We start from the raw sequence: 24,363 nt of genomic DNA, 5'->3' as shown, positions 1-24,363 counted from the left end.
ATCATTTTCATCATATGCTATTTGTCATTAAGTCCAGCAAGCTATCAAGGAGAGGAGAATTAAATGCCACGTCCTAAAGGGAAGAATTCCAAAGAATCTGTGAAGATATTTTAATATCACCACAGAGCTAATATTATTTCCTTACGGTAGTGCAGAGAGCAAAGCTTTGTAAAAGGACTTCTAGTGGCCAGGCGTGGTGGTTCACGCCTGTAATCCCAGCACTTTGGGAGGCCGAGGTGGGTGGATGACCTGAGGTCAGCAGTTCGAGACCAGCCTGGCCAACATGGTGAAGCCCTGTATCCACTAAAAATACAAAAATTAGCCGGGCGTGGTGGTGGGCACCTGTAATCCCAGCTACTCAGGAGGCTGAGACAGGAGAATCGCTTGAACCCTGGAGGTGAAGGTTGCAGTGAGCTGAGATCTCGCCACTGCACTCCAGCCTGGGCAACAAAGAGCAAAACTGTCTCAAAAAAAAAAAAAAAAAAAAAAAAGGACTTCCTCGTTTAAGTTCCTCACAAATGCCCATAACTTCCCACCTATCTTTTCTGGGGAAGATAGTGAAGAAACTGGCCTTACAGGGGCTGTTTTGTGCCAGACATGACTTGCTTTTCTACTTGTGAATGGGGAGTAATCCTCACTATGCTCCTCCTTCCCCTCCAAGAAGACTGTGGTTCAGCTAGTGGTTAAAATAGCTCAACAACCTGCAATCGTAAATGTTGTAGAGCTATAGGAAGAGAGAAAAAGCTTGAAGTGGGTGTTATTTGCTCCCTCTGTGGTATACATAGCAATGGAAATGCCAAGTGGAATTACCAGAAGACATTGCTGCATGGCTCCAGGACCTGTCCAACCAAAGACCAGCACTCCATAGCCCCACAATGGGCATATGAGCATTCATGTTTTAATGAAAACACCTTCACTTTATAAAACTTTGGACTGTAGCATCCCTTAAGTAGCCAGAACTATTCGTATACTTAAACTATTTATTTTAAAATTTGATTTATAGGGAAACATGAGAGAGATATCGGCAGAACTCTAGGAGCCCATCAAAGTTATACAGCTTCCTAAAGCATCTGGTTTATAAGCAGCAAGTAGTTAAGTAGTGAAAGCGTTGGGCTGATTCCAGGGCTGCCTTAGCTGACAATCTGAAGGGAAATTGAGTGCAGTACAAGATGGAGTCAAATTCTGATCTTTCTTCGAATGCCTATTGTCTGTTTTATCAAAGACATTCGATATTGACAGTGCAGGCTCTTGAGTCTCAATAAAATCTATTATTCACTTTCTTCTACCTCATCTGCAGACTGTTGACATTTTCTTTTATTTCAACACTGATGTTTTTCTTTTACATGGGAGATTTTAGCACTGATGTTGTAATTGCTTATCACACAGCTGGCCCCGTTATGATGTTCTCGTGAATGTCCCTTCATTTTCCTGATGGTCCTGTGATCCAATCTACAATCCATTTAAAAACAAAACATTTCATGTGCCATTTTATGCAGTGACTCTTTTGGAGTTCCATTTCAGCTTCATTAATATTGATGCGGTCTGTCTCCCTGCTTATTTCAGAAGATTCTTTTAAATTAATCTTCAGAATTTGCTGTGATTTGTTGCTGTTTTGTGCGTCAGCCCCAGTACAGCTTGTCTCTCGTTAATTTTGTTTTTCTTTATTTTTATGCGTCTGCTATGACTGTTCTCCTACTTGTACTACTGATGTGTGTCAGGTCCTTTATGGAATCCCGGTTTCGGCTCTGCCTTTCACGGTGATTTTCCATCATTAGGGACCTCTTGAATAAAAATGTAGCCCTTGTTTCTGACAGAGTCCATGTTCCTTTTCTTTTCTTTCTGTGTGATTTTCCATCATTATGGTTCTTAAATTTCTTGAATAGTGATATATACATGAACAAATGGACAGAGCAGTAATGGCTTCATCAGTGTTTTCTAAAACGTATCTGCAGCTTTGAGAGCACACAGTGCCACAATAGAATCTACTATGTATGTAAAAGAATTTTAAAGATAGATTTTGTGGTCTGTTGGTGACAGTGCTATGGTGCATTAATAATTCACATTCTTTTTTTTTTTTCTTTTTTTTTTTTTTTGAGACGGAGTCTTGCTCTGTCACCCAGGCTGGAGTGCAGTGGCCGGATCTCAGCTCACTGCAAGCTCCGCCTCCCGGGTTCACGCCATTCTCCTGCCTCAGCCTCCTGAGTAGCTGGGACTACAGGCGTCCGCCACATCGCCCGGCTAGTTTTTTGTTATTTTTTAGTAGAGACGGGGTTTCACCATGTTAGCCAGGATGGTCTTGATCTCCTGACCTCGTGATCCACCCGTCTCGGCCTCCCAAAGTGCTGGGATTACAGGCTTGAGCCACCGCGCCCGGCCTAGAATGCCAGTTCCATGGCAGCCAGATTGGAGATTAGCCTTAGGTCTGAAAGTCTTTGAGGAAAATAGGTACAACACTATCTCTGCTTTTCTTTCTATAACATTTTCAAAGGTAGCCAATATTTCCTTGACCAAGAGTGCTAAACTGGCAATTGCACTAATTTCAAAAAATGAGGTAGATGAAGTCAGACTTTCCTAATTTGAGATATTTTGTCTGTTGGGTCAATTAATTTCATTGGCCACTTCTGAATAAAATAACTTCCTACCTTCAGTTACAAAGAGGCAAGGGAATATTATAAGTGATAGAAGAACAGGATTTAGATCTAACAACTACTATTGACTAAATCCAAGTCAATAAATGCAATGAAATAAGAGGGTAAAGCTCAAGTACTGGCTGTCCAATTATTGCTATAAAAATGAGAAGAGAAAGTAATATTAAAATAAGACATGTAAAATACACTTTTCACCATTGGTTAAATATGCTTGCTTCATGTTCAGAAAACCAATTACCAAGTGAAGAATTCAGACTCAGCTCAAGCAGTTTGCTCTTTGAAAATGCCCCGTTTAAACTATAAAAACCTATAGCCAGCAGCTCATTCAGAGAGTTATACAAATCTATGATGCTCAAGTGATTACAAATTAAGTGAAAAAGATTTAGTGGTTTCCCTTAGATGAAAACCAGTGTAACTTGGACTTGAACCTAGAAACCAGAAAATTCTGAATCTTCAGTTTTATTGTTAATACTATATTTCATTACAATTATATTAGTTCTTTTATCAATACTTTCCATATTTTAAATAGAAGCAAAAATACAAAAAATTAGCCAGGGGTGGTGGCACACACCTGTAGTCCCAGCCACTCAGGAGGCTGAGGCAGGAGAATCGCGTGAACCCGGGAGGCAGAGCTTGCAGTGAGCCGAGATCACACCACTGCACTCCAGCCTCGGTGACAGTGCGAGACTCTGTCTCAAAAAAAAAAAAAAAAAAAAAAAAAAAGCAGCAGGAAAAATGCCTAGAAAACAAATAGATGTTCAAATGCAAAATAACAAGTTGGATCCTTGTCTTACAAGACATAAAAAAAATTAATTCAAAATGAATCAAAGTCCTAACTGTAAGAGCTGACACGATAAAAGTCTTAGAAGAAAACATAAAGTAAATCTTCATGATCTTGGGTTAGACAATGACTTCTTAGCTATGACACATAAAGTACCAGCAACAAGAAAAAGTAGATAAATTAGACCTCAACAAAATTAAAAACAATTATGTTTCAAAGGACATCATCAAGAAAGTGAAAAGACAAACCAAAAAAATAGAAGAAAGTGTTTACAAACCATATACATGATAAAGGTCTAGTATCTAGAATATATAAAGAACTCTCACAACTCAATAATCAAAAGACAGCCCAATTTTTTTTTCTTTTTTATTTTCTTGAGACGGAATTTCACTCTTAATGCCCAGGCTGGAGTGCAATGGCGTGATCTCAGCTCACTGCAACCTCCGCCTCCCAAGTTCAAGCAATTCTCCTGCCTCAGCCTCCCGAGTAGCTAGAATTACAGGCATGTGCCACCAAGCCCAGCTAATTTTGTATTTTTATTTTTTGATTTTTTTTTTTTTTTTTTTTTTGGGGATGGAGTCTTCGCTCTTGTTGCCCAGGCTGTAGTGCAGGGCCTCGATCTCAGCTCACCACAACCTCCGCCTCCCGTGTTCAAGCGATTCTCCTGCCTCAGCCTTCCGAGTAGCTGGGATTACAGGTCCCCGCCACCGCGTCCGGCTAATTTTTGTATTTTTAGTAGAGAGGGGTTTCACCATGTCGGCCAGACTGGTCTCGAACTCCTGACCTCAAGTGATCCGCCCGCCTCGGCCTCCCAAAGTGCTGGGATTACAGGCGTGAGCCACCGCGCCCGGCTAATTTTGTATTTTTAGTAGAGACGGGCTATCTCCATGTTGGTCAGGCTGGTCTCAAACTCCCGACCTCAGGTGATCTGCCCACCTTGGCCTCCCAAAGTTCTGGGATTACAGGCGTGAGCCACCACACCCGACTGACAGCCCAATTTTTAAATGGACAGAAGAATCAATAAACTTTTCTCCAAAAAAAATATACAAAAGGGCAAAAAGCACATAAATGATGTTTAACTTTAATCGTTAGGGAACTTCAAATCAAAACCACAATTAGACACCACTTCACAACTACAAGGATGGCTATAATAAAAAGGATGGACAATAACAAGTGCTGACAAGGATGTGAAGAAATTGGATCTTTCATACATTGATGGTGGCAATGTAAAATAATACGTCTACTTTGAAAAACACTGGCAATTTCAAACAGTTAAACATAGAACTATCATATAAGCCAGCAATTTCACTTTTAGGTAGATACCTAAACTAATTAAAACACATCTTCACATAAAAACTTGTACCTTGAATGCTTGCTTGAAGTAAGCATATTAATAACTTTTTTTGAGAATTCTTAAATTATGTGATAAATCAGACATAAGGAATCAGAAAGTGGTGAATACTCTCAGTTCATAGTCCTCCTTTGAAGTTCCCAGGAATGCTCTCAATTTAGTGCTACAATTCCTTTCTTCCTGCTCCCAACAGACAAGGCCATCAAATTAGCAGAACAATTTCTGGTGAGCAGCTGAATTCTAGGGCTACCATCTGGGCTTCTGGCTCTTGGCACAAGGTGACAGATTCCTGATGGAGATGCCTCCAATGATCCTAACAGCTCCTCATTGTGGTAGCCTCCATTACTGTAGTCCACCTCTAAGTCTAAAGGCCTGAAAATGGGTCTCATACAGCACTCTTCAGGTTACCACCCTTTTTTTCACCATTATGACTTAAGGATCACCTTCCCACCGATGCAGATTTGCTCCTTATATGGGGAGGGTCTGAACAGTAAAGTGATTTACATGATGCTGATTCTTTCATCTACTGCAAAAATAGGCTGCAGAAGGCCAGCAGCAGACAAATTGCAGTCCTGTGTGGCACTTCAAAGGAGACAGGATAGTTGGGTGCAACTTCCAGAAATTCATCCAAATTAATCTGTAGTATTCACCAATCTTCAAATGGATCTTCTAGAATCAAATGCCTCCTGGATATTATCTTTGTGACAGCAGAAATAGAGAACGTGCAGAGAGCAATATATATTCATTATCCTTTAAAAGAAAAAGTCTGCTGGGATAGGAAGGACTGTGGAACAGCTGTTTTCTCCCCAGTTTTACACATAAAAGAATTCTATATGTAAAACACCTGTAGAGCATGGATTATCTAGTATGTTTATTATAGATCCACTACCCCACTACCCAACATGTTGTTTATCCTATCATGAGCCTGAGCAAACACTTACAACATATGAAACCTACCATCTGTAGACCTGGAATCTGGCCACCACTGGAAACATTTGGTAGCTCTGAAAATATTGCCTTTTATTCTTTGATGTTGCCTATGCAAGAGTGAATTAATTCTCCCCAACCAATAGAATGAAGTCAGATTAGGAACAGGTTCAGGTTGGTGTATCTAGCTCATAGAAATTTCCAGGCCACAATAATTTTTTTAATGGGGTCTCACTCTGTTGCCCAGGCTGGAGTGCAGTGATGGATCTCGGCTCACTGCAACCTCCATCTCCCAGACTCAAGCAATCCTCCCACCTCAGCTTCTCGAGTATTTGGGACCACAGGTGCACGTCACCACACCTGGCTAATTTTTTGTATTTTTGGTTGAGATGGGGTTTTGCCATGTTTCCCAGGCTGGTCTTGAATTCCTGAGCTCAGGTAGTCCACGTGCTTCGGCTTCCCAAAGTGCTAGGATTACAGGCATGAGCCGCTGCGTCCACCTAAGAAAGACTTTTTAAACTTCTTAAACATGCAAGTAATTTTACCTGGACCAAGCAAGAATACTTAACCCAGAAACTAAAGTATCTAATGAAAAAGGACAGAGAGAAAGATGACCCAGCGTTCCCCAAGGATGCAGACTTGAGCTCATTTATCCCGAGTGAAGAGAAAGTACCCCAAAAAAGCAAAATGTCTATTTGGAGCAGAAGGTACTATCATGGTACAAAAGCAAGGAAAATAAAAACTTTCATGTCTTTAATTACAGTGACACCTGCCCACAAAATATTGTGATCTAGTAAGTTTCTCAGAGTCTGGCTAAAGTATCAACTCCTTCTCCCTGTAGAAAGGGGCAGGAGATTTCCCTCGCCCTTTTAAGAGTCTGGAAGCCAGGAACGGTGACTCATATCTGCAATCCCAGAACTTTGGGAAGCTGAGGTAGCCCGACTACTTGAGGCCAGGAATTCGAGGCCAGCCTGGCCAACATGAAGAAACCCCGTCTCTACTAAACACACACACACACACACACACACACACACACAAAGCTGGGCGTGGTGGTGCATGCCTGTAACACCAGCTACTTGGGAGGCTGAGACACAAGAATCATTTGAGCCTAGGAGGTGGAGGTTGCAGTGAGCCGAGATCCCACCACTGCACTTCAGTCTGGGCCACAAAGTGAGATTCTGTCTCAAAAAAAAAAAAAAAAAGTTTATAAAACACAAATTCCTTATCGAAAAGACTAGCTTTCAACCCAGGTTGGCTTTGACTAACACAGCCCTTCTTCCATGCTTTGCTCCTGCCCAGTCTCAGTTAGATACTTGGTGAAACTGCTCAGACAGCTAGCCAGTGCAAGATCTGGCCAGGTACCAATACGAGAACTGACAGAAATTTCTGTCTCTTCCAGAAATTACCTACTGGTTCTTATCACAAGGTGTAGGTCCAAGGCCCTAGCCAGTTTCACCAGCCACCTTGTCTCTTGAGTGCTGCCTTTTGCCAACCCCTAGAAAAGGAAGGGAGAAAATTCCTTCTCTGGTTTCAAAATTTCTTGTTTGTGTTGATTTTTGTGTATGGCATTTGATAAGGATCCAATTTCATAATTTTGCACATGGACATCCAGTTTTCTCAATACCATGTATTGAAGAGACTATCCTTTCCTCATCATGTATCCTTGGCACTGTTGTCAAAAATTGTACATATAAAGTTGAACAGAAAAAATTTACATGTGTGTAATACATGTAAATTTACATAGTTTATATGTATGAAATAAGTTCATACATATAAAGTTGATTTTATATGTGATTTTATATGTATGAATTTTATTTCTTGACTTTTTTTGAGATGGAGTCTCTCTTTGTCACCCAGGCTGGAGTGCAGTGGTGTGATCTAGGCTCACTGCAAGCTCTGCCTCCTGGGTTCATGCCATTCTCCTGCTTCAGCCTCCTGAGTAGCTGGGAAAACAAATGCCCACCACCACGTTCAGCTAATTTTTTTGTATTTTTAGTGGAGATGGGGTTTCACTGTGTTAGCCAGGATGGTCTCAATCTCCTGACCTTGTGATCCACCCACCTCAGCCTCCCAAAGTGCTGGGATTACAGGCTTGAGCCACCACGCCTGGCCTCTTGACTCTATTCTTTCCATTAGTCTATGTCTGGCTTTAGGCCAGTACCATACTGTTTTGATTACTGTAGCTTTGTAATATATCTTGAAATCAGAAAATGTGAGGCCTCTGGCTTTCCTCTGGTGAGGAATAACCAACCAAGATTGCTTGGTTATTCAGAATCTTTTGTGGTTCCATATGAATTTTAGGATTTTTTTTTCCTATTTCTGTAAAAATAAAAGCCACTGGAATTTTTTTTTTTTTTCTTCTGAGATGGAGTTTCACTCTATTGCCCAGTTGGGGTGAAGTGGGATGATCTTGACTCACTGCAACCTTCACCTCCCAGGTTCAAGTGATTCTCATGCCTCAGCTTCCGGAGTAGCTGGGATTACAGGCATGTGCCAGCACGCCTGGCTAATTTTTGTATTTTTAGTAGAGATGGGGTTTCACCCTGTTGGCCAGGCTGGTCTCAAACTCCTGACCTCAGGTGATCCACCTGCCTTGGCCTGCCAAAGTGCTGGGATTACAGTCGTGAGCCACCATGCCTGGCTGCCATTGGGATTTTGACAGGGATTTCAATTAATTTATAGATTCTTTTGACTAGCATTGACATTTTAATAACATTAATTCTTCCAGTCTCTAAACACAAGATATCTTTTCATTTATTTGTGTCTTCTTTAATTTCTTTCATCAATGTTTTATAGTTTTTGGTGTACAAAGTTTTCATCTTCTTAGCTAAGTTTATTTCCAAGTATTTTATTCTTTTGATGCTATTGTAAATGGAATTGTTCTCTTAATTTCCTTTGTGAATAGTTCATTGTTAGTGTATAGAAATGCAACTGATTTTTGCATGTTGATTTTGCATCTTGTAAATTTCCCAAATTCATTTATTAGTTTTAACAGATTTTTTGTTGTCTTTAGGTCTTTAGTGCCTACTATATATAAGATCATGTCATCTGCAAACAGAAATTGTTTTACTTCTTCATTTCCAATTTGGATGCCTTTTATTTCTTTTTCTTTTTCTTGCATAATTGCTGTGACTAGGACTTCTAGTACTGGTAACCTTAACTGTAACTCTTCTATTAATAGTACTATTCCAGTACTCTCCCACTATGGTGAGAGTGGGCATCTGAAACAATAACACTTCTAGAAGAAAGCATAGGGGAAAAGTTTTGGACATTGTTCTTGGCAATGTTTTCTTGGATATGACACCGAAAGCACAGGCAATAAAAGCCAAAACATACAAGTGGAATTACATCAAACTAAAAAGCTTTTTCACAACAAAGGAAACAATCAACAAAATGACAAGGCAACCTACAGAAAGAAAAAAAGTGTTTGCAAACCATATATCTGATAAGGGGTTAATATTTAAAATATATAAGGAACACCTACAACTTAACAGCAAAAATAAAAACTAAAAACAATTCATCTTTAAAATGGGCAAAAGATCTGAATAGCTATTTCTCCAAAGAAGACATACAAATGGCCAACAGGTACATGAAAAGGTGCTTAACTTAACTAACCATCAGGGAAATGCAAATCAAAACCACAATAAGATATTACTCACACACATTAGAATGATCATTATAAAACAAAACAAAACAAAAAAACAAAAGTGTTGGTGAAATAGAGAGAAAAGAAGACCCCCATACATTGTTAGTGGGAATGTAAATTGGTATAACCACTATGGAAGACAGTATGGAAATTCCTAAAAAAATTAAAAAGAGAACTACCATATGATCCAACAATCCCACTTCTGAGTATATATTTCTAAAGGAACTGAAATCAGTATGTCAAAAAAGTCTGTAAATATGTACATATTGCCATATATCCAAAAAATATATATGGAAGTAACCTAAATATCCATCAGTGGATAAATGGATAAAGAAAGGATGGTATACGCATAAAATAGGACATTATTCAGCCTTAAAAAATAAAGAAACCCTGCCATTCGCAATAATATGGATGAACCTGGCGCATATTATGCTAAGTGAATAAGCCAGACATAGAAAAACAAATAACTGCCTGATCCCACTTATATGAGGAATCTTGGATAGGAACACTCATCGGAGCAGAGAGCAGCATGGTGGTTCACAGAAACTGGTAGAAGGGGAAATGTGAAGTTGTTGGTCAAAGGGTACAAATTTTCAGTTACACAACATGAATAAATTCTGGAGATCTACTATACAGCACAGCGCCTATAGTTAACAGTACTGTAATATATACTTAGATATTTGCTAGGAGGGTAGGTCTTATGTTAACTGTTCTTAGCACAAAAAATAATAATAAATAAATAAAGGGAGAGGAAGAAAACTTTTGGAGGTGATAGATATGTTTATGGCCTGGATTGTGATGATGGTTTCATGAGCGTATACATATTTCCAAATTAATTATTATATACATTTAGTATGTACAGTTTTTGTGTCTCAATCATACCTCCATAAAGTGATTTTTAAAAATTCCTTAGAGGAATCCTGTATTGACTGGCTAGTCAGTCCTTTCACGCTGATGAAGATGAGCTGTACCTTTGTCATTTGACCCTCTTTCTCCTTCCCTTTTGGGGTTTCTGAAGCCCTTTGCTGGTGTATTGTGAAGTCTTTTAAGGAACATTTGCTTCCTCAGCAATGTCATTCATCCAAGTTTCCATAGTGAGTGTTCCATCTTATGTCAGCATCCCACCAGGGCAAGCAGAAGAATTTATGACCCTTCAAGTTCAAAGTTTATGCCTCTCTGTTGGTTCATCCACTCAGTTCCTCATTTTTATCTCTCGGAAACCTCAAACTCTTCACTCATGTGCCTGGGAGAGATCAGAGGCAAGTTCTTAAGCTCAAAGAACAATCTCACTTTTACCTACTGTATCAGGTCTACCTATTACCCAGAATCTCTTTGATGACTCATCTCACCCAATAATAATGATTGACACTTTTCTCTCTAAAGATAACATGAGAGTTTGGGAAGTGATTCCCCATATGCACTAAAAAACAAAATTAAGCAACAGTATCAGAAAGTTCATCATATCATAATGGAAACTGAAAAACAGGGTGCCATCAAGCAACAGATGAAAATTAAGGTATTTAAAACTATGGTGGGGCTCAATCTCTTTCAAAAACATATAAAATCTGATATCATACCAAAATTCTTGAAGCACAAATGAAAACTTAAACAATCTGTGTGGTGGCCAGGTGCAATGGCTCACGCCTGTAATGCCAGCACTTTGGGAGGCTGAGGTGGGCGGATCACTTGAGGTCAGGAGTTCGAGACCAGCCTGGCTAACATGGTGAAACTCCGTTTCTACTAAAAATACAAAAATTAGCCAGGAGTGGTGGTGGCCGCCTGCAATCCCAGTTACTTGGGAGGCTCAGGCGGGAGAATCGCTTGAACCTGGGAGGCAGAGGTTGCAGTGAGCCAAGGTAGTGCCACTGCACACCAGCCTGGGCAACAGAGTGAGACTCGGTCTCAAAAAACAAACAAACAAAAAATCTGTGTGGTAGCTGAGCTCATCAAAAACAGTTCCAGCTGGGCACAGTGGCTCATACCTGTAATCTTTGGGAGGCTGTGGTGGGAGGATTGCTTGGGCCTAGGAGTTTGGGAAGAGCCTGGGAAACACAGGAAGACTCCGTCTCTCCAAAAAATTTGAAAATTAGCCAGGTGTGGTGGTGTGCACCTGTAGTCCCAGCCACTCAGGAGGTTGAGGTGGGAGGATTGCCTGAGCCTGGGAGGTTACAGCTGTAGTAAGCCATGATGGCTCCACTGCCCTCCAGCCTGAGCAACAGAGCAAGACCCTGTCTCAAAAGAAAACCAAACAGGCCGAGTGTGGTGGCTCATGCCTGTAATCCCAGCAGTTTGGGAGGCCAAGGCAGGTAGATCACTTGAGGTCAGGAGTTCGAGACCAGCCTGGCCAACATGGTGAAACCCCATCTCTAACTAAAAACACAAAAATTAGCTGGGCGTCATGGTGTGCACCTGTAATCCCAGCTCCTCAGGAGGGTGAGGCAGGAGAATCACTTGAACATGGAAGACAGAGGTTGCAGTGAGCTGAGATTGCACCATTGCACTCCAGCCTGGGCAACAGAGCAAGACTCTATCTGAAAAAAAAAAAAAAGACAACCAAACAGCTGGCCACAGTGGCTCAAGCCTGTAATCCCAGCACTTTGGGAGGCCAAGGTGGGTGGACCACTTGAGGTCAGGAGTTCAAGACCAGCTTGGCCTAACATGGTGAAACCCCGTTTCCACTAAAAATAAAAAAAAAAAAAAATTACCCAGGTGTGGGGGTGCACACCTGTAGTCACAGCTACTGGGGAGGGTGAGGCAAGAGAAGCACTCAAACCTGGGATACAGAGGCTGCAGTGAGTTGAGAACACACCACAACTCTGCAACGTGGGCAAGAGAGCAAAACTCTGTCTCAAAAAAAAAAAAAAAAAAAAAGACAACCAACCAAACAAAAAACAGTTCTCTGCCCAAGACATGAGATGTGTGTGGCATCAGGGTAACAGCTAGCTCCTGTCTGATAAGCTAAAGTGGTGGCGCAGGATGATTACACCCAGAAGAATTGCTATAAGGATATACACTGGCATTCTGCTTCAAGGTGGCATCTCAGTAGAACACTGGAAAAACATCAGTGGCACTGCTTTCTGAGAAAAGATTTTGAGTGGAGGATAAATATTAAGGGACAAAGTTACAAATAGTAACAAGGACTGTGAAGGGTGGTGGCTGCTATACATTTTAAAAAGAACATGTGAGCCATATGTGGGAAGAAATGCTTTGAGCTTTGCTGTTATAGAGAATGGTCATTTCTTTGGCAGAACTAGTGATTGGTCCTGTTAAGGAGGCTTTTCTCCCCTATCTTTCCACCTAAAAAACCTTGAGTAGCAAGGATTTGTATTTCACTATAAGATGCATGATTCTGAAATTGAAAGCGCGGTGATAAAACCTGAAAGGATATTACATAGACCACCAGGTTGGTCTTATTTGAATGCTGGGATCAGAACAGTCTATTGAATTATTTCTTCATTCAAGGTATCTCTTTTAATAACTGTGGAAGATTGCATTTTTTGTTCTCGATTATTCCCCACACTTGCCGTAAGAGAATTTTATATCCTACATATTTCCATGTGACTTGCAGTACCTTCCTACAGGTGCAGACTTCCCCACTCTCTTAACGTTAGGTTTACCCATGCGATTTCCTTCAGCCAATGAAATGTGAAGCATAAGCCATGTGTACCATCGAAACAGGAGTTAAAGAGACATTGCGTGGCTTAGCCATTATACTCTTTTTCCTCTGTCACGGTGACAAATGTCTTTAATCGGTGTTGCTCTGTCAACCTAGATTCTGAAATGAATACCCATTGAGCCAAGCTGCAGCTGACATGCACCAAGAGGGAGAAATAAACCTTTGTTGTCATAAACCACTGAGATTTGGGGGTGTTTCTTATTGCCACATAAACTAGCAAGAGCTCATTAATACAATAATCTTACAAATTAGCACAGGAGCCATCCACTCACAGTAGTTATCAAGTATACAATATACATATTCCAGATGAAGTGCCAGAGTCCAAATTGCTAAGATAAAAACATGCCTCACAAAGAAATGTAATTGATATTAATCTTAATTTTCCACCTAGGACTTTTTTTCACCTATTTGGTAGGTTGATAACAGGTTGTAGAGTATAATATTTCCAGCTTCTCCATATTCATTAAAAAAGATCTCCATTGTACTCCACCAAATTAAGACTGTAATTAACCTAGCACGTCTCCAAATAAAAACCAACTTTTTCTGCTAACTTTTAAGGAAATTCTCACTTACATTCAAAGACTCCTAATTCCAGAGATGAGAAAACAATTTGCATTTATGACTTTGAATAAACAATTCAGTTGACCTCCAACCTTCCCAACAGTTTCAAAAGCAAAATCATACATTAGAATACCACACAAAAGCACTAGGAGCCAGACAACATTCCATAGGTTTTATTTTATTTATTTATTTATTTATTTATTTTGAGACAGAGTCTCGCTCTGTCACCCAGGCTGGAGTGCAGTGGCCGGATCTCAGCTCACTGCAAGCTCCACCTCCCGGGTTTACGCCATTCTCCTGCCTCAGCCTCCCGAGTAGCTGGGACTACAGGCGCCCGCCACCTCGCCCGGCTAGTTTTTTTTGTATTTTTAGTAGAGACGGGGTTTCACCATGTTAGCCAGGATGGTCTCGATCTCCTGACCTTGTGATCCGCCCGTCTCGGCCTCCCAAAGTGCTGGGATTACAGGCTTGAGCCACCGCGCCCGGCCCATTCCATAGGTTTTAACAGCCAATGAAACTCCAGACCATAATTAGTTCCTCTCTCAGTATTTTATCCTAAGGGCCTAAGAAATTTTTACAATTTCTAGGCCTGACATCTTTTAAGGCCAAATAATGTAGCCTCATTTATTTTTACTTTAAAAAAAATTTTTTTTGGAGGGAGGTATTCATATATTTGACATTTGAAAATCACTTGTCTTAACCACTATGATAGTTTCTAGACTTTGTCCTTAAGCACAAGCCATTCTTCCTACATGACATGACCCATAACACAAAAACTGAAAGCTCCACAGAATAGTGAGACTTTGCTGTCTTCTGATGGATAATATCAAAGTTGAAGGCTAAAAGACCCTTTGGTGGTACAGCTTGGGAAGATTCTCTTTCCTTAAGATCTTCAGTATAGGCTTTCATACATTCTTGTTTCTTTTGAGACGGAGCCTCACTCTGTCACCTGGACTGGAGTGTGGAGGCACAATCTCGGCTCCCTACAACCTTTGCCTTCTCGGTTCAAGTGATTGTCCTGCCTCAGCCTCCGGAGTAGCTGGGATTACAGGCGCGTGCCATCACGCCCCACTAATTTTTGTATTTTTAGTAGAGATGAGGGTCTCACTATGTTGGCCAAGCTGGTCTCAAACTCCTGACCTCACACGATCCACCCACCTTGGCTTCCCAAAGTACTGGGATTACAGGCATTAACCACCGCACCCAGCCTCATAAATTCTTTATTAAGGCTCACGCTTGTATTTCTAACACTTTGAGAGGCCGAGGTGGACGGATCCCTTGAGCCCAGGAGTTCGAGACTGGCCTGGCCAACATGGCAAAACCCTGTCTCTACTAAAAATACAAAAATTAGCTGGGTGTGGTGGTGCACACCTCTGGTCCCAACTACTCAGGAGGCTGAGGTGGAAGAATCACTTGAACTCAGGAGGTGGAGGTTGCAGTGAGCTGAGATCGTGCCACTGCACTCAAGCCTTGGTGACAGAGAAAGACTCTGTCAAAAAAAAAAAAAAAAAAAAAGGTGGAGGGGATTGTTTGTAATGCTCACAAATTTTAAAGGTGTGGAGGAGTCACAAAGGGCAGTTGAAAGCTCCACTAAGTGGTCCCCATTGATGACTAACAAAGTGCACTTCTTCAGGTTAAGCAAGGGGTAAGGAAGGTAGGTCAACTTGCTTTTATACAAGAGAAAGCCCTGCAGCTCTCCCAGCCTGTCTCTATCTTGTGGCAGGTCAGTCAGGTTATTGTTGCTGATATCCAACCACTGCAAATAGACATCCTCAGGACACAGATTGGGACACTGGAAAACTTGTTTGCTGAGATACCTACAAATGCAACTAGCTTCCAATTACTTAATTCAAAAGGCAGCTCTGTGAATTCTAGATTTCCAGAACAATCCAGTCCCTCTGGATTTCAGTCTCCCAGCTCTGGAGAAATGCTCTTCAGATAGTCGAAACTCACATTGAGTTATTTCAAGTTCTTCAAACAACTGATTTTAGCTGGAAAATGTGAGATTTGTTTCTTGGCAGATCTTGAATTCTCATCACTTGAAACAGCTCGATATATGTAGGAGTGATTTGAATTGGGGTGTCGCATACCTGCCATTCTCTCAGGTGCGTCTGCTCCTTCAACAAATCTGGCAGCTCCATCCAGTGCTCCCCAGAAAGTCCAAACACAAATGCACTGCTCCATTTGCCTCTGTCCTTGGGAAGTGAACTCTGCCTTGTGAGAGCCTTCCTTTCTATCTTTTCCAGAAGCCGCATGCTGTGAATGTCTATGAAGCCATTCTCCCAGCCAGTACTCAGCCTGGGAGATGCCTTTCCTCCTGCACTTGGCCTCGAGGGTTCACCCCTCATTTGTCTTTTCCGATGCATTCTTCTCAAGACTTTCTGCTTCCTTCTTCTGCCAAACTTGTGCTTCTTGACACAATTTTCCCACAAGGCTCTGACAACAGAATGTCAAATACGACCATGTTATGTCCCATTTTGGGAGCATGAAATTACCTGTGGGGAATGCGGATCTTTTCGGTGGGTTCTGGTCCTTGGGTGAAATGGGATTTTTTTGTGGCTGAAAGGCTAGCACCCTGGAGTTCTGGGCTGTCCTCGGCCCAGCCAATACCAACACCACCAGACTGAGGGCTCGGTTCCCTTCTGTCTTCTTTCTTTTTTAGAGACACGATCTTGCTCTGTCACCTAGGCTGGAGTACAGTGGTGCGATCATAGCTCACTGTAGTCTCAAACTCCTGGCCTCAAGTGATCCTCCTGCCTTGGCCTCGCAAAACACTGGGATTACGGGTGTGAGCCGCTGCACCTGGCCACTCAATTTTTAAGGAAAGAATTTATTTTAAATCCTGTATCTATGCAATATCCAAACAATTCATCAAATCAATGAAAATGTTAGGCAATTCAGTTGTTCGATGCAACTGGCACCTGTCTTCAACTCCTGCCTTCAAGCAATCCTCCCACCTTGGCCCCCCAAAGCACTGCGATTATAGGTGTGAACCACTGTTCCTAGCTCTTTTTGTTTTCTTTAGGAAAAAACAAACAAAACAAACAAACAAACAAAAATGGCTTGGTTTTATAACTACCAAATTGGAAAATTGGCTTGGCCTCTAGGCCAGACAGGTGTTATAACACTCCTACTGAGTTTAGTGTACTATTCAGTCACAGGTAGAGATCCTGGGGAATGCTGAACCCCCTTAGCCTCCCCTCCAAACAAACCAATGCTTTGTCCTATTGGTGTCTCACATTTTACTTCCATATATGCTGTAAACCTCATACTCCATTATTACTTTTGTTTAAACAATCATCTTTTTTATTTTGGGTTTTCTTTGCTTTTATTATTATTTTAAATGGACACATAGTAATTGTACATATTTATGAGGTTCAGTGTGATATTTAGATACATGTATACAATGTATAATTACCAGGTAATTAGCATATCCATCACTTCAAATATCTATCATTTCTTTGTTTTGGGAACATTCAAAATCTGCTCTTGGAACTATTTGAAAATATACAATAAATCATTGTTAATTACAGTCTCCCTGTAGTGTTACAGAACACCAGGAATTATTCCTCCTACCTAGTTGTAATTTTACTTCTGTTAACCAACTTTTGCTTATCTTCCCCTCCCCACCTACCCATCTCTGCCTCTAGTAACCACTATTCTACTTTCTACCTCTAAGAGATCAACTTTGTAGCTTCCACATATGAGGAAGAACATACAGTATTTATCTTTCTGTGTCTGGATTATTTCACTTAACCTATTGTCCTCCAAGTTCATTCAGGTTGCTGTGAATGACAGAATTCTTTAACTTGTTATGGCAGTATTCCATTGTGCATATATACCATGCTTGCTTTCTTCTTCTTCTTTTTTTTTTTTTTTTTTTTTTTTGAGACAGAGTTTTGCTGTTGTTGCCCAGGCTGGAGTGCAGTGGTCCGATCTTGGCTCACTGAAGCCTTCGCCTCCCAGATTCAAGTGATTCTCCTGCCTCAGGCTCCGAGCAGCTGGGATTACAGGCATCCACCACCACATGCGGCTAATTTTTTGTATTTTTAGTAGAGATGGGGTTTCACCATGTTGGCCAGGCTGCTCTCGAACTCCTGACCTCAGATGATCCACCTGCCTCAGCCTCCCAAAGTGCTAGAATTACAGGCATGAGCCACCGCCCCTGGGCCTATACCATGCTTTATTTATTTTTATTTTTATATGAGATAGAGTCTCATCCTGTCACCAGGCTGGAGTGCCGTGGCCCAATCTCAGCCCACTGCAACCTCCACCTCCCAGGTTCAAGCGATTCTCCTGCTTCAGCCTCCTGAGTAGCTGGAATTACAGGCGCCTGCCACCATGGCTGGCTAATTTTGCATTTTTAGTAGAGATGGGGTTTCTCCATGTTGGTCAGGCTGGTCTCGAACTCCTGACCTCAGGTGATCTGCCCGCCTCAGCCTCCCAAAGTGCTGGGATTACAGGCGTGAGCCACTGCGCCCCGCCTGTACCATGCTTTCTTTATCCATTCATCTGTTGATGGGTATCTAGGTGGATTCCATGTCTTAACTATTGTGAGTACTGTTGCAGTAAAACATGGGAGTGCAGATATCTCTCTGACATATCAATGTCCTTTCCTTTGGATATATACCTAGATGTGGGATTGCTGGATCATATGGATCATATATGGTAGTTCTATTTTTAGGGGGTTTTGTTTTGTTTTTGTTTTTGTTTTTGAGACGGCATCTCGCTCTGTTGCCCAGTGCAGTGGCGCCATCTTGGCGCACTGCAACCTCTGCCTCCTGGGTTCAAGCGATTCTCCTGCCTCAGCCTCTTGGGTAGCTGGAATCACAGGCATCCGCCACCACGCCTGGCTAATTTTTTGTATTTTTACTAGAGATGGGGTTTCACCATTTTGACCAGGCTGGTCTTGAACTCCTGACCTTAAGTGATCCACCTGCCTCGGCCTCTCAAACTTCTGGGATTACAGGCATGAACCACTGTGCCTGGCCTATTGTTAGTTTTTTAAGGAACCTCCATAATGTTTTCCATAATGACTGCTAATTTATATGACTACCAACAGGGCATAAGAGTTCTCCTTTCTCGCCGGGCGCGGTGGCTCACGCCTGTAATCCCAGAACTTTGGGAGGCCAAGGCAGGTGGATCACGAGGTCAGGAGATCGAGATCATCCTGGCTAACACGGTGAAACCCCGTCTCTACTAAAAATACAAAAAAAGTTAGCCGGGCGTTGTGGTGGGCGCCTGTAGTCCCAACTACTTGGGAGGCTGAGGCAGGAGAATGGCGTGAACCCAGGAAGCGGAGCTTGCAGTGAGCTGAGAGCATGCCACTGCACTGCAGCCTGGGCGACAGAGCGAGACTCCATCTCAAAAAAAAAAAAAAAAAGGTGAGGTGTCCTTTCTCCACCTCCTTACAAGCATTTGTCGGGTATTTTTTTGTTTTTGTTTTTTTGTTTTTAATAATAGCCTTTCCAACTGGGGTGAGAGAACTTACTTTGGTTTTGATTTGCATTTCTCTGATGATTAGTAATGTTGAACATTTTTTCATATACCTGTGGGCCATTTGTATATCTTCTTGTATGAGATCTATCAATTCAGCTCATTTGCCTATTTTTAAATTTTTGTTGTTGTTGTTGTTGCTGTTAAGTTGTTTGAGTTCTTTTTATATTCTGGCTATTAATCCCTGGTTGGATAAATAGCTTGCAAATATTTTCTGCCATTCTGTAAGTTGTCTCTTCACTCTGTTCATTGTTTTCTTTGCTGTGCAGAAGCTTTTTCATTTGACAGAATTCCATTTGTCTGTTTTGGCCTTTATTGCCTATACTTATGAGGATTTTTCCATAAAAATCTTTGAGCAGGCCAATATCCTGAAACATTTCTCCTATCTTTATAGTTTTTGGTCTTACATTTAAATCTTTTTTTTTTTTTTTTTTTTTTTTTTTTTTGAAACGGAGTTTCACTCTTGTTGCCCAGGCTGGATTGCAGTTGCAATGGCATGATCTCAGCTTGCTGCAACCTCTGCCTCCTGAGTTTGAGCAATTCTCCTGACTCAGCCTCCTGAGTAGCTGGCATTACAGGTGCCCACCATCATGCCCGGCTAATTTTTTTTGTATTTTTAGTACAGACAGGGTTTCACCATGTTGATCAGGCTGGTCTTGAACTCCTGTCCTCAAGTGATCCACCTGCCTCGGCCTCCCAAAGTTCTGGGATTACAAGCATAAGCCACTGCACCCAGCCTACATTTAAATCTTTAATCCATTTTGGGGTTTGTTTGTTTGGGTTTTTTTGAGACAGAGTTTCATTATTTTTGCCCAGGCTGGAGTGCAATGGCATGGTCTTGGCTCACTGCAACATCTGCCTCCCGGACTCAAGTGATTCTCCTGCCTCAGCCTCCTGAGTAGCTGGGATTCCAGGCAGGTGCCACATGCCTGGCTGATTTTGTATTTTTAGTAGAGATGGGGTTTCTCCATGTTGGTGAGGCTGGTCTTGAACTCCCGATTTCAGGTGATCCACCCACCTCGGCCTCCCAAAGTGCTGGGATTATAGGCGTGAGCCACCGTGCCTGGCATTTTTTTTTTTTTTTTAATATGGTGAGAGACAGGGGTCTAGTTTTATTTTTTCACATACAAATACTCAGTTTTCCAGCACCATTTATTGAAAAGACTGCCCCTTCCCCAATAAATGTTCTTGGCATCTTTGTTGAAACTAAGCTAACTACAAGTATGTGGATTTATTTTTGGGCTCTCTATTCTGTCCCATTCATCTATGTGCCTGTTTTTGTGCCAGTGCCATGCTGTTTTGTTACTATAGCTCTGTAATATAGTTTGAAGTCCAGTAGTGTGATGCCTCCAATTTTGTTCTTTTTGCTCATGATTGCTTTGGCCATTCAGGGCTTTTTGTGGTTCCATAGAAATTTTAAGATTGTTGTTTTTCTATTTCTGTGAATAGTGTCATTAATATTTTGATAGGGATGGTATTAAATCTGTAGATCACTTTTAGTAGTATGGTCATTTTCACAATATTCTTCCAAGAATATTGGAAACATGAATATGGGATATCTTTCCATTTTTGAGTGTGTCCTTTTCAATTTCTTTCATCAGTGTTTTATAGTTTTCCTGTAGTTTATAGAGAAAGGTCTTTAGCTTTCACCTTCTTTGTTAAATTTATTCCTATGAATTTTTTTTGGTAGCTATTATAAGTTAGATTGCTTTCTTGATTCCTTCTTCTGCTTGCTCACTGTTGATGTATAAAAGTGCTACTGATTTTTGTATGTTGATTTTGTATCCTGTAACGTTACTATTTTTTTTTTAATCAATTCTAAGAGTTTTTGGTGGAACTTTTAGGGTTTTCTATATATAAGACCATGTCATTTGCAACAGGGACAATTTGACTTTGACATTCTCCCTCCCAACTTGGATGCCCTTTATTTCTTTCTCTTGCCTGATTTCTCTGGCTAGGCAATTATCTTCTTTTTTTTTTTTTTTTTTTTTTTGAGATGGAGTCTCACTCTGTTGCTCAAGCTGGAGTGCAATGGCGCAATCTCGGCTCACTGCAAGCTCCGCCTCCCGGGTTCAAGTGATTCTCCTGCCTCAGCCTCCTGAGTAGCTGGGACTACAGGTGAGTGCCACCAGCCCAGCTAATTTTTTGTATTTTTAGTAGAGACGTGGTTTCACCGTGTTAGCCAGGATGGTCTCAAACTCCTGACCTCGTGATCCACCTGCCTCAGCCTCCCAAAGTGCTGGGATTACAGGTCTGAGCCACTGTGCCCAGCTTATCTTTTCAAAATATTGAAATAATAAGATAAAAATTGTATATATTTACCTACATAGTTACCATTTTCAATGCTCTTTGTTCCTTTAGGTAGATTTATATTTCCAACGTTCTTTCTGCCTAAAAGATTTCCTTTAGTATTTTCTGTAATGTGGATATGCTGGTGAGTCCTTTCAGCTTTTTAATATCTAAAAAGGTCTCTATTTTGTCTTTTTTTTTTTTTTTTTTGTGACGGAGTCTCACTCTGTCACCCAAGCTGGAGTGCAGTGGCTGGATCTCAGCTCACTGTAAGCTCCGCCTCCCGGGTTTACGCCATTCTCCTGCCTCAGCCTCCCAAGTAGCTGGGACTACAGGCACCTGCTACCTCGCCCGGCTAGTTTTTTGTATATTTTAGTAGAGATGGAGTTTCACCGTGTTAGCCAGGATGGTCTCGATTGCCTGACCTCGTGATCCGCCCGTCTCGGCCTCCCAAAGTGTTGGGATTACAGGCTTGAGCCACCGTACCCAGTCTTTTGGCTTCATTTTTAAGATATATTTATTTATTTAGAGATGGGGTCTAACTATGTTGCCCAGGCTGAACTCAAATTCCTGGGCTCAAGTGATCCTCCTACGTCAGCCTCCTGGATAGCTGGGACTACAGGCATGCACAACCATGCCTGGCTTAAAAGATATCTTAATACACAATTTTAGGCTTTTCTGTGCTACCTACAGAGGGGTCCATACGGCGTTATTGTGGATTCCCGTCGTAACTTAAAGTGAAACTTCCACAATGTCCGGAGCCCTTGATGTCCTGCAAATGAAGGAGGAGGATGTCCTTAAGTTCCTTGCAGCAGGAACCCACTTAGGTGGCACCAATCTTGACTTCCAGATGGAACAATACATCTATAAAATGAAAAGTGATGGCATCTACATCATAAATCTGAAGAGGACCTGGGAGAAGCTTCTGCTGGCAGCTCGTGCCATTGTTGTCATTGAAAACCCTGCTGATGTCAGTGTTATATCTTCCAGGAATACTGGCCAGAGGACCGTGCTGAAGTTTGCTGCCGCCACTGGAGCCACTCCAGTTGCTGGCCGCTTCACTCCTGGAACCTTCACTAACCAGATCCAGGCAGCCTTCCAGGAGCCACGGCTTCTTGTGATTACTGACCCCAGGGCTGACCACCAGCCTCTCATGGAGGCATCTTATGTTAACCTACCTACCGTTGCTCTGTGTAACACAGATTCTCCTCTGCACTATGTGGACATTGCCATTCCACGCAACAACAAGGGAGCTCACTCAGTGGGTTTGATGTGGCGGATGCTGGCTCAGGAAATTCTGCACATGCATGGCACCATTTCCCGTGAACACCCGTGGGAGGTCATGCCTGAGCTCTACTTCCACAGAGATGCTGAAGAGATTGAAAAAGAAAAGCAGGCTGCTGCTGAAAAGGCAGTGACCAAGGAGGAATTTCAGGGTGAACAGACTGTGCCAGCTCCTGAGTTCTCCACTACTCAGCCTGAGGGTGCAGACTGGTCTGAGGTGGCAGGTGACCTCTGTGCCTATTCAGCAGCTCCCTACTGAAGCCTGGAGTGCTCAGCCTGCCACGGGAGACTGGTGAGCACCTCCCACTGCTCAGGCCACTGAATGGCTAGGAGCAACCACTGAATGGTCTTAAGCTGTTCTTGCATGGGCTCTTAAGTAACATGGAAAAATGGTTGATGGAAAATAAACATCAGTTTCTAAAAAAAAAAAAAAAATTTAGGTGGACAGCTTTTTCTTTTTAAGTACTTTAAAGATGTTGTTCCACTATTTTCTTTTGTTTGCCTTGTCTGACAGAAATGTTCTGTCATCATTATCTCCGTTCTTCTGTACACATCATATCTTCTTTCTCCTCTGGCTGCTTTTTCCTTTTTTTTTTTTTTTCTTTGTTTTTTTTTTTTTTTTTTTTTTTTTTTTGAGATGGAGTCTCACTCCCAGGCTGGAGTGCAGTGGCGTGATCTCGGCTCACTGCAACCTCCGCCTCCCGGGTTCAAGCAATTCTTGTTCCTCAGCCTCCCAAGTAACTGGGATTACAGGCGCCCACCATCACACCCAGCTAATTTTTGCATTTTTGGTAAAGACAGCATTTCACCCTGTTGGTCAGGTTGGTCTTGAACTCCTTACCTCGGGTCATCTGCCCACCTCAGCCTCCCAAAGTGCTGGGATTACAGGTGTGAGCCACCACACCCAGCCCTCTGGCTGCTTTTAATATTTTTTATTTATAATTTATTTTAAGTGACTTGATTATAATTTTGCCTTGGTGTAGTTTTCTTCACATTTCTTGTGCTTGTGGTTTGTTGAGCTTCTTGGATCTGTTGGTTTATAGCTTTTATCAAATTTGTAAATGTCATGACTTTTATTTCCTTCGAGATTTTTTTTCCGTCACCCCTTTTCTTCAGGACTCCAACAACATATATGTTAGGCCACTTGACGTTGTCCCACAGTTTACTGATGATCTGTTTCTTTTTTCTTATACCCCAGACTTATATTTTGAGTTTCATTTTGCATGGCTTATATTGCATGTTTTAAAGTTCACTCATGTTTTTCTGCAATGTCTAACCTGTTATTGATCCTATCCAGTGTATTTTTAATCTCAGTCATTGTCATTTTTATCTGCAAAAGTTCAATTTGTATCTTTTTCATATTTCCTATGTCTTTACTTAACATATCCAATCATTCCTCTAGATCAGAGTTTCTCAACCTCAGCACTTCTGACAATTTGGGCTAGATAATTTTTTGTCGTGGGGGGCTGTTCCTGTGCATGAAGAATGTTTAGCAACATCCCTGGATTCTACCCACATTATGCCAGTGGCACCACTACCCCCAAATTGTGACAACCAAACTGTCTCCAGACATTGCCAAATGTCACCAGGGATGGGGAATCACACTTCTACTGAAAACTATTACTCTAGATTTTGAGATATAAGGAATACATTTATAATTGCTGTTTTAATGTCCTTGTCTACTTTTTTTTTTTTTTTTGACAC

General features: G+C 41.6%; 1 protein-coding gene and 2 pseudogenes across 2 annotated transcripts in view; 2 read left to right on the top strand and 1 right to left on the bottom strand.

Moving 5' to 3' along the window:
- Window positions 1–24,363, top strand: part of SP9 (Sp9 transcription factor) — a 921,284-nt gene that overhangs the window by 866,289 nt on the left and 30,632 nt on the right. The window lies entirely within an intron of this gene.
- LOC126932690 (leucine-rich repeat-containing protein 2-like) lies at window positions 14,417–16,066 on the bottom strand (annotated as a pseudogene).
- Window positions 22,053–23,012, top strand: LOC126932697 (40S ribosomal protein SA-like; annotated as a pseudogene). Its single transcript, XR_007718282.1, has one exon. The product of XR_007718282.1 is annotated as a 40S ribosomal protein SA-like (transcript).

This window comes from Macaca thibetana, chromosome 12, assembly GCF_024542745.1.
Source record: "Macaca thibetana thibetana isolate TM-01 chromosome 12, ASM2454274v1, whole genome shotgun sequence".
Taxonomy (NCBI): domain Eukaryota; kingdom Metazoa; phylum Chordata; class Mammalia; order Primates; family Cercopithecidae; genus Macaca; species Macaca thibetana.
Note: the sequence above shows the minus strand (reverse complement) of the source record. Positions and strands in the feature narration are given on the sequence as shown.